The following is an 11213-nucleotide window of genomic DNA, read 5'->3' on the forward strand; positions in this document are numbered from 1 at the left end:
CTTGCTGCATCCTGGGAGTGCATTCGTTTTTTTGGCCTGGGCAGTGCACATCTTCTGCCATTAGTCTGTGAGTATTTGCTTAACTTTTGGAGGATTTAAATCCTATTTTTTGTGTTTTTTATATATATACATATATGATATATTAGTGTAGGGACCCACAAAAATGAGGATCCGTGGCGTGGATTGTGGCTTCCGTACTATGGCCATATTATCTACCAATACCTCATGTATTTATTTATTCTTTTGCACAGAACATTGTATACAGGATGCAGCCTCTTTATGTTAGGCCTTGCATACTATAGTCACTGTCCCTGCATGGAGCGCATATATAGGACTGGCGCAGCCCGCTGGCATCTATTGGGATGGGCGTAACTAATAGGCTGCTTACCAGATACTGTGAACCTGCGTGTGTGAACAGTGCCCTGTGCAAGCCACAAGTGTGCAATTTTACCATCTTCCTTTGCACCTGTGATGTCTCCATGTATTGGGGGTCTTGCTGCATCCTGGCAGTGCATTAGTCTTTTTGGCCTGGGCAGTTTCCATCTTCTGCCATTAGTCTGTGAGCAAGAGTGGAAGAAGTTTCTTCATTCCATGGGACTGGACGGAGGAGACCGAACAAAACCTCAGTCAGCAGCCGAAGATCCAATGGATCCAATATTTTCAGGGTCTAAAAAAGATCCCATGTGGCACCAATAGAAGAAATACTAGAAGTAAACGAATCGACCAGACGTGAGACAACCAGCGGTAACTTCATGTGAGGACACCAGGTTCACGCTAAGGACAATGCCTCGAGTGGTGGAGCCGAGCGTCCCATCTGTGGGGTCACGACGCGTAACGGAGACTCACAAATCACAGACAGCTCTGAAGTCCGTATGGTTTGTGTTCGGAAATCCAGACTCCCAAATCCAAACGCTCTTCCCCCGCAGATACAATGTATCATATAATGTCCGATATAAATAATATGATGTATAATTAGCGGGTGCTGAGGTCACGGCTCATATTTGCTGAGTTCTCATGGGCAATTTGTCAAAATTAGAGGGGGCTCCCACATATATAGTATGCTCCATCTCCCATAACTGTGGAGTGTGGAGAGGACGCAGGGGCCAAATGCTTTATTTGTAAATATTGTATCAAGTGAGTTCCTCCCAAATCCTCGATAGCAGTCAAGCTTCTAATCTAAAGGGATTCTGCGCAGGACAGACGCAGACTGAAGACACCCCCCGAAGACGCCAATCGTCATGAAGCTCCTTATTATTGTACATTTTGTTAGTTGATGTGCCTTCTAATTGATAGCAGTGGCCCCCTATAACCTAATGGGCCCCTGAGCGGCTGCAGAATCTACGCTGATAGTTTTTCCGACTTGGATCCTACGGTCTGTAGACCTGTGACACAACCAGACACCAACACTCTCCAGGTGACACAACCAGACACCAACGCTCTCCAGGTGACACAACCAGACACCAACACAACCATACACCAGTGTTCTCCAGGTGACAAAACCAGACACTAGCGCTCTCCAGGTGACACAACCAGACACTAGCACACTCCAGGTGACACAACCAGACACCAACGTTCCCCAGGTGACACAACCAGACACCAACGTTCCCCAGGTGACACAACCAGACACCAGTGCTCTCCTGGTGACACAACCAGACACCAACGCTCTCCAGGTGACACAACCAGACACCAACGTTCCCCAGGTGACACAACCAGACACCAACGTTCCCCAGGTAACACAACCAGACACCAACGTTCCCCAGGTGACACAACCAGACACCAACGCTCTCCAGGTGACACAACCAGACACCAACGTTCCCCAGGTGACACAAACAGACACCAACGCTCTCCAGGTGACACAAACAGACACCAACGCTCTCCAGGTGACACAACCAGACACCAGTGCTCTCCTGGTGACACAACCAGACACCAACGCTCTCCAGGTGACACAACCAAACACCAACGCTCTCCAGGTGACACAACCAGACACCAATGATCCCCAGGTGACACAACCAGACACTAACGCTCTCCAGGTGACACAACCAAACACCAGCGCTCTACAGGTGACACAACCAGACACCAACGTTCTCCAGGTGACACAACCAGACACCAACGCTCTCCAGGTGACACAACCAGACACCAACGCTCTCCAGGTGACACAACCAGACATCAACGCTCTCCAGTTGACACAACCAGACACCAACGCTCTCCAGGTGACACAACCAGACACCAACGTTCCCCAGGTAACACAACCAGACACCAACGCTCTCCAGGTGACACAACCAGACACCAACGTTCCCCAGGTGACACAACCAGACACCAACGCTCTCCAGGTGACACAACCAGACACCAACGTTCCCCAGGTGACACAAACAGACACCAACGCTCTCCAGGTAACACAACCAGACATCAACGTTCCCCAGGTGACACAACCAGACACCAACGCTCTCCAGGTGACACAACCAGACACCAACGTTCCCCAGGTGACACAACCAGACACCAACGCTCTCCAGGTGACACAACCAGACACCAACGCTCTCCAGGTGACACAACCAAACACCAACGCTCTCCAGGTGACATAACCAGACACCAATGATCCCCAGGTGACACAACCAGACACTAACGCTCTCCAGGTGACACAACCAAACACCAGCGCTCTACAGGTGACACAACCAGACACCAACGCTCTCCAGGTGACACAACCAGACACCAACGCTCTCCAGGTGACACAACCAGACACTAACGCTCTCCAGGTGACAAACACCTGAGGATGTGACAACAGCAATTCACAGGGTTTGCGGCTGAGAACAGCAGTGCTGAGCTCAGCACAGGCTCCATTTCTTTTCCATCCCCTTTCCCATAAACTCATCATCTATTCTAAAAAGCCGCTAAAATATGTCAAGAGTGTCAACTCACTGAGGGATCAGGTATCCTCCATACTGCTGCTTTCTGGTAAGTGTTTTCTCAAACCACAGTGCTGGATTCACATCTACACTGCTCAGTGCTGCTGTGTAATGTCCTCCATGCTGCTGCTTTCTAGTAAGTGTTTTATCAAGCCACAGTGCTGGATTCACATCTACACTGCTCAGTGCTGCTGTGTAATGTCCTCCATATTGCTGCTTTCTAGTAAGTGTTTATCCCACCCCAGTACTGGATTCACCTCTACACTGCTCAGTGCTGCTGTGTAATGTTCTCCATATTGCTGCTTTCTAGTAAGTGTTTATCCCACCCCAGAGCTGGATTCACCTCTACACTGCTCAGTGCTGCTGTGTAATGTCATCCATGCTGCTGCTTTCTGGTAAGTGTTTATCCCACCCCAGTGCTGGATTCACCTCTACACTGCTCAGTGCTGCTGTGTAATGTCCTCCATGCTGCTGCTTTCTGGTAAGTGTTTATCCCACCCCAGAGCTGGATTCACCTCTACACTGCTCAGTGCTGCTGTGTAATGTCCTCCATGCTGCTTCAGCTGGTCCAGAACATGTCCTACATACAGACAGGAGAGCAGGAATCCCTCATATCTGTGTGTGCATGGTATATAGACATTATAGCAGCGTGTCTTCTCCCACCAGCTCAGAGACACCATACATTATAGCCTACAGAGGGGCAAATTGGCAAATGTGGCATACAAGTCATATAATGGCCAGACATAGTGATGTTCCTCGTGTACAGACACATTCTGAGTGTTACCTGAAATGACAGCGGGGCTTTATCACATCGGTGACTGTAGCGGATAAATCAGATTGGTCTCCGCAGGTTCAGTAATGACTTATAGCAGACACAATGTGCACTGTGATGATGATGATGATGGCAGTCGGTGGCTTTATGATGCTTCTCCCCCATAGTGGAGCCATCCGATCATCACAGCTTCTCTGTGGACCCCCCATCAATCCCACATGTACTAAACCCTATAAACATCCATATTTTTTTACGAGCATCACCCAAGTTAATAGTTTTGTTTTCCTCCATAATGTAAACGTCCCACGTTGCGCGGATTTCCGAGAAGTGTTTACGTCTCTCTCCTTTATGCATCATGGGAGAAGCCTTAGGAATTCAGCGCATATTTCAGCTCCTCGGAGACGTCCTTATTTTTTCTCTTCCTGTGGATGTTGCAGTTAAACAGAACAAACCGCGACAAATACTTGTTTGTTGTTTGCTGGAGTCACCAGGACGCGCGGGGACATCATCACCGACAGGAGCCGCAGGTTTCCTCCCCTCACATGTCACCTACTTATTGTCCACGGAGCGAAGGCTACAAATAGCTGCAAAGTGTTTTATTCATATTATTACAATTAATTATTACTATTTATCATTTATGAATGCGCCCGGCGAGTAAGAACCGCTGCCGCTCTGCTGGATGTACTGGGCGCGGATACTGGGGGACATTATCTGGTGCTGGATATTACATTATTCTCTGCCGCTGGGTTCAGCTCTTCCTTTTCTCCCCTTTTTATCAATGAACCTGAATTCAGCCCTCATTATAGGTTTTAATTAGAGGGCTATACCAGGGGATAGAGAGTAATGCCCCATAGAGGACATGGGGACGCTCGCAGGCGACATTTCCAGAACTGATAAAAGGAGGAATGATGGTAGATGTCCAAGTCATGGAATGTACAAGACTAATACTCATCAGGATGGGAGGCGATCCACATTCCAGAACCAGCATAGGTGGCGTCCAGTGCCTGAGGCCCACAAATAATGGCTGCATGTGTATTCCAATCTGTATAACATGTATTGTCAGCTGTAATGAGATTCAATTTTCTCTGTTGTTCACTACATACATACATTTACCCACACTCCCTTACTGGGGCTGGTCACCTGAGCTGAAAACGTGGCTTGTGTGTGTGTCCCTAGGAGGAGAAAGGGGAGGAGCTTAGGTATGAGATAAAGTCAGTGAGGGTCAGTGTGTGAGAGGAGGTGACATGGAGACGTCCTGCCCTTTAGGTGACTGGTGAATCCTCTGGAAGGGCAGCTGCACATTGGCAGGTATCAGTCCCTAGGCCACCAGGACTTTCAGGGTATCAGTCCCTAGGCCACCAGGACTTTCAGGGTATCAGTCCCTAGGCCACCAGGACTTTCAGGGTATCAGTCCCTAGGCCACCAGGACTTTCAAGGTCAGTCATAAGCTGAGAGACTGCTTAGAGCCTTTCTATAAGGAGCAGTGAATTTCCCAGGAGCTCAGTGAGGTGATTGAGTCTGGAAACGTCTGGAAGACACAGTGAGTTTTCCTCAGAATTGGAGTCTCTGCTCACTGGATGGGATTAAAGATACAGAGTTTTCTTGTCTTGTAAATCCCAGGATCCCAGACGCCTTCTCCAGGTCGGGAAGTAGCGGCCGGAGGACACATGAGCAGCACACAGCAGAGGAGCCAAACTCTCATTGGGGCAGGTCAGGCCGCTAGTATATGCTGTAAGGAATGTTCCGGACTGTTCTGCAGAGCGTCAGTAACAGGTGACAGCTCCTGTCCTGTCTGTGGCGGATTATTCTCTGCTGCACCGTCCCTACCTCACCATCCCCAGGAACCAGCCCTGGCGGGGGGAGGGGAAAAACCTCCGGCACTGCGCATCACCACCTAACTCCTGGGGTCTACAGCAGTGCCGGCCGTACCACAGCTGAAGATCCCAACTGGCGGCACAAACTATTTATTTATTTTATTATTTTTCTCTCCCCCTTTTTAATATTATTTTTAACCCCCATCAGAAAAGCCATTGCTCGCGCACGGTACGGCCACATCGCCACTCAGACCGCTTGACCCTCCACTGTGACATCCGAGGTCTACCGGGGGCGGCACACATGGCTCAAATCCAAAGTATCAAACAATGGCGCACCTTCACAATGTACAAGATCCAGTGACCTGTGCCGCTCCGGCAGACGCCATCGGTCACTTGCTGAGAATGATTTACATAGTTCTGTCCCTTTAAGATGTGGCGGAGTCGTCTCGCACCTTTGTGGGGAGCCTGAGGCACCAGAAGTGGCACGAGGAGCGGAAATGCCAAATCCCGCTGCCCACATTCATAGAATTGCTTGACCTGGGCGGATTGTTGAGATATTGGACGTTAGCGCTGTACAGCAATGTATAGCAATCTGTGTAATCTTCAGTGATCCTGTACATTAGAGGCAGCAATCTGTGTCTGTTACTGCAAAACTACAACTCCCAGCATGCCCGGGTGCCGTCTGGCTGTCAGGGCAGGTTAGGGGTTGTTGTTGTAAAGCCGTAGACTGAAGCCCAGGGCTGTAGCGGTAAAGCCACATAACCGAGGAAATACGCCTCCGCCATCGTGGTGCAAACCATAGGCACTACATGCAAAGTCCCAAACTCCCTCCTCCATCCATGTCCCAGGCCTTCAAAACCGCTATATATATATATATATATATATATATATATATATATATGTGGCGCCCTGGACAAGCCAGGGGCCACAGAGAACAACACCCACACACCCCACACTCCCGGTCAGGCACACCGAAGTCAGACACAAACCCTTGTTGCCTTCCTCTAGGGGCTGATGTTCACACCAGGGGGGTGGGCCAGGCGGTTGGCCCCGCCCACCGAGGAGTTCACAGTCCTGGAGGCGGGAAAAGCAGACAGATTAGTTTTGGAGGTGAAAGTGGAAGGAAGGAAAGGGGTAGTGGAGCAACTAACTGACAGCATCCGGGTGTGTGGCCCGGGTGGTACAGCAAGGTTGGCAGACGGTGGTGACCGTCTGCAGGAGTAGCCTATCAGAGTTTACCGTAAAGACCGTGGACGGGCGGTGGCCCGGCGGTACCGAACCGGTACACAAAGAGACGTCAGCACCATCTGGCAGGGGCTTACGGACCCCGGCAAGGCTAGGAGTCGCCGTGAATTTGCCAAATCCGTCAGCGAAGGGAACCTCCTGGGTTTCCCAGCAGCCAAGTCCCGACAGGAGGCAACAGTCCAACCGTGAGAGGGAAACACAGCCACCTCCAAGGCTACAGTTCCCAGGGCCAGCGCCTGCGGGCAAAAGGGGCTCCTCCGGCCCACATCCAAGCTGGGGAGCGGGTTACCGGTGGGAACCCATTGGAACCGTTTACAGTACATAGGTGCAGGGAAAGGCAGTCACCACCAACCTGCCGGGAGAAACAACACCGCAGCCGCCTGTGGGACCCGTCCATCCAGCCGTGTGTTTTACCGAGAACTGTGTCCTCATCATTGGCTGAGTACCACCGTGCCGTGCGGCACAGCGCTGCCCCTGCGACCCTGCACCTCACCAGGCCCTGTAACCCGCCTGCCATCTACTTCTACCCCATCACCGGGCCCCGGGACAACCAACCCCCTACCCACGGAGGGGAGAACTAACAACAAAGCTGCTCCCTGTCACCGCTCCCGGGATCCCCGTCCAGAGCAGCGGTGGTGTCACCAACTTCACCACAACCGTGGGTGGCGTCACGGACAATCACCAAATCCCCCACCATCCAAACAATCTCCCTTTTCACTCACGGGCGAGGAACGCTGCTCGAGTCCCGGGGATCCGGCCCACCGCTCGAGCCACCACCGAGCAGCGGCAGCCGCAGCAGCAGCGGCCGGACCCGAGCAGTGGGAGAGCGCAGCGTCCCCTCCTCCGCCCGCGACAACTTGGTGTCACGAACAAGATCCTACCGTTCTACCAATTGGTGGAAGTGCGCCTTGTGTGACCGCCGGAGGTGTCCGGCCGAAAAATTTGTGAAGCCGCCATCTTGGGCGCGAAGAATTCCCGCTCGAGCGTCTCCTCGAGTAGTGGAGGCGCGAAGGCCAAAAGCCCGCTCCTGTAGAGGAGGAGCCGGAAAGAGACTAAGGGGGATGCGGATGGAGAGATGGTGGCGTCCTCGAATTGGAGCGCGAGAGTGCCCGCTACCGGAGCGTCCAAGCTCTGGGGGAACCGAGGAGGAGTAGCCTTTGAAGACTGCAGCCCGGGTGAGCTCCCCGCCGGGACCGCTGCATGGCTAGAGCGGGAGCTGGGCCGGTTCTGCTTGAAGGTGAGGGCGCAGAGCCTGCAGCAGCTGCTGGACTGGAAGGCGGAGATGTGCAGGATGGTTGCCGTAGTGGGGGCCCGTGAGCAAGGGGCCGCTGCGGCCGTGCAGCGTCACGACCAGTCCACCCAAACCCCAGAACCAGCCCTGATTGCATGGGAGCCGGGGGCCGGTACCGCAGCCGGAGGCCCAGAGAGAATGTCGGTGATGGAGGAGGGGGTTCTGACCACGCTGCCCCCGCCAACGTTCTTAACGGCCGTCAGTGGTTCTGGGCTGAACTGCTTGTGGAAGGAGAACCCGATGTACCGACAATTCCCCGAGGGGGCCGACCCCCTGCGGTGGTAGCTGCTCCAGAGTCAGCGGAGCTCCGCTGCAAGTTGTTCCCCATTGGGACCACCACTGTGCCGTTTAAAGTTTTGAAAATGAATGAAAAGAATGATTAACCGAGAAGATTCATCTGATTTGCTGCTTGATTAGAACCGGTCGTTGCCGGCAACTGGTCCCCATTGGGACCCCCTTTTTCAAATTGTGCGTAGAAACTGCTACGGACAAGCCCGAGAACTAGCAGGGCAACCACAAACTTGTGGCATGTAAATAAAAATGTTTTATGGCTTTCACCATTGCCGCCTCCGGAGAGGCAGATTGGAGGAAGGGCCGGCAGTGGAGCAGGCTGGGGCCCAGCCACCACCGGAACCGGTGGCGATCCTCTGGGGGTTTCAGGGGTTCCTCATGGACGTGGGTCCCCTGAAAAGGACAGAACCCGCTCGGGCAACTTGTGCTGGACTGGGGTCAAGGGGTGCTGCCTGTTTGCTTAGAGGCAGCATCAGGGCCAGGTTGCTTGGGTGGGAGAGAGCGGAAGCCGTTACCGTTTGCAACGTTAAGTAAGAATACGTCCCGATGTGGGAAGATGTTATTTTAATTGTAATGTGTTACCGTTTTTCTATCTTTTCAGTTGTGAAAATAAAACCGGTGATGGACGGGCAGCCCGCGGACGGTCTGCATTTTACTAAGGGGGAATGTGGCGCCCTGGACAAGCCAGGGGCCACAGAGAACAACACCCACACACCCCACACTCCCGGTCAGGCACACCGAAGTCAGACACAAACCCTTGTTGCCTTCCTCCAGGGGCTGATGTCCACACCAGGGGGTGGGCCAGGCGGTTGGCCCCGCCCACCGAGGAGTTCACAGTCCTGGAGGCGGGAAAAGCAGACAGATTAGTTTTGGAGGTGAAAGTGGAAGGAAGGAAAGGGGTAGTGGAGCAACTAACTGACAGCGTCCGGGTGTGTGGCCCGGGCGGTACAGTAAGGTTGGCAGACGGTGGTGACCGTCTGCAGGAGTAGCCTATCGGAGTTTACTGTAAGGACCGTGGACGGGCGGTGGCCCGACGTTACCGGACCGGTACGCAAAGAGACGTCAGCACCATCTGGCAGGGGCTTACGGACCCCGGCAAGGCTAGGAGTCGCCGTGAATTTGCCAAATCCGTCAGCGAAGGGAACCTCCTGGGTTTCCCAGCAGCCAAGTCCCGACAGAAGGCAACAGTCCAACCGTGAGAGGGAAACACAGCCACCGCCAAGGCTACCGTTCCCAGGGCCAGAGCCTACGGGCAAAAGGGGCTCCTCCGGCCCACATCCAAGCCGGGGAGCGGGTTACCGGTGGGAACCCATTGGAACCGTTTACAGTACATAGGTGCAGGGAAAGGCAGTCACCACCAACCTGCCGGGAGAAACAACACCGCAGCCATCTGTGGGACCCGTCCATCCAGCCGTGTGTTTTACCGAGAACTGTGTCCTCATCATTGGCTGAGTACCACCGTGCCGTGTGGCACAGTGCTGCCCCCGCAACCCTGCACCTCGCCAGGCCCCGTAACCCGCCTGCCATCCATCCTTACCTACCCCATCACCGGGCCCCGGAACAACCAACCCCCTACCCACGGAGGGGAGAACTAACACCAAAGCTGCTCCCTGTCACCGCTCCCGGGATCCCCGTCCAGAGCAGCGGTGGTGTCACCAATATCACCACAACCGTGGGTGGCGTCACGGACAATAACCAAATCCCCACAATCAAATCCCCTTTTCACTCACGGGCGAGGAACGCAGCTCGAGTCCCCGGGATCCGGCCCACCGCTCGAGCCACCACCGAGCAGCAGCAGCAGCCGGACCCGAGCAGTGGGAGAGCGCAGCGTCCCCTCCTCCGCCCGCGACATATATATATATATATACATATATATATATATATATATATATAGGCTCCATAAGCCTCGATCAGTATAGGAAGCTCTCACCTCCTGATCAAAACCTGCCATAAACACCCAACCCTAACTCAGGCCTTCTAGTCAAACCTCCAGATCATAGTATTGTGCCGGAACATCCTACCGGGGATGCCAAGGTGACATTTCATGCAATGGATCGCGGTAGACAGCTCCTCCATATGTTGTGGCCATACACCCTCACTAAGGATGGAAATGGTGCAGATTGAAGCCTATGGCCACAATGTTGCACATGAGAGCTGTGTCCGGAGCGTCTGTGCCCGTTGCCTGTGCCCACTGGCTGTTATCTGAGCATTTGTGCCCGCTGGTTGTGATCTGAGCGTTTTTGTCCACTGCCTGTGCCTGCTGTCTGTATCAATATAAGGTAAAGTCTGGCTCACTTGTCAAAAAATAGGTGCCTCCGAGGAAATATCACAATACAGTAAAAAACAAATAACTCGGGCACACAAAAAGTTAAGAGTCTGAGGCAGAGTAGTACTTGAATTTCAGTCAGATAGGAATTCACATGGGGACCGGCCACCACACAGGATTTTATCCATTTAAGGAGTCCGACTGATTTCCCCCACAACATTAAATGTTGATGCCTTAATACCTAGCCTTATTTAGCAGGATAAAGACTATACCATTTGGCTTTTCCACACCTTTAGGGTGTTGTTCACACACCGTGCCTCAATACATAATTTTTCTACCGTCCGTGTCTTACAGTGGACTCCACTTCTCTAACGTGACCTTTACATCTTTTGTTTGCTATCAGTTATACCATTGATGTCAACAGAGGTATCCTTTTCTTTTATACGGAGATTTCGTATATTGTATACACACCGTTTTCCCTACAATCATATAGACTTTCTCTGACGAAGGCCTGTATGTTAAGGCCGAAACGTTGGATGTTTTATTTTTGGATCCTTTGCATCAATAAACAAGCAAACTGAAATTCAAGTACTACTCTGCCTCAGACTCTTAACTTTTTGTGTGCCCGAGTTAT

Source organism: Anomaloglossus baeobatrachus, chromosome 9, assembly GCF_048569485.1.
Source record: "Anomaloglossus baeobatrachus isolate aAnoBae1 chromosome 9, aAnoBae1.hap1, whole genome shotgun sequence".
Classification (NCBI taxonomy): Eukaryota; Metazoa; Chordata; class Amphibia; order Anura; family Aromobatidae; genus Anomaloglossus; species Anomaloglossus baeobatrachus.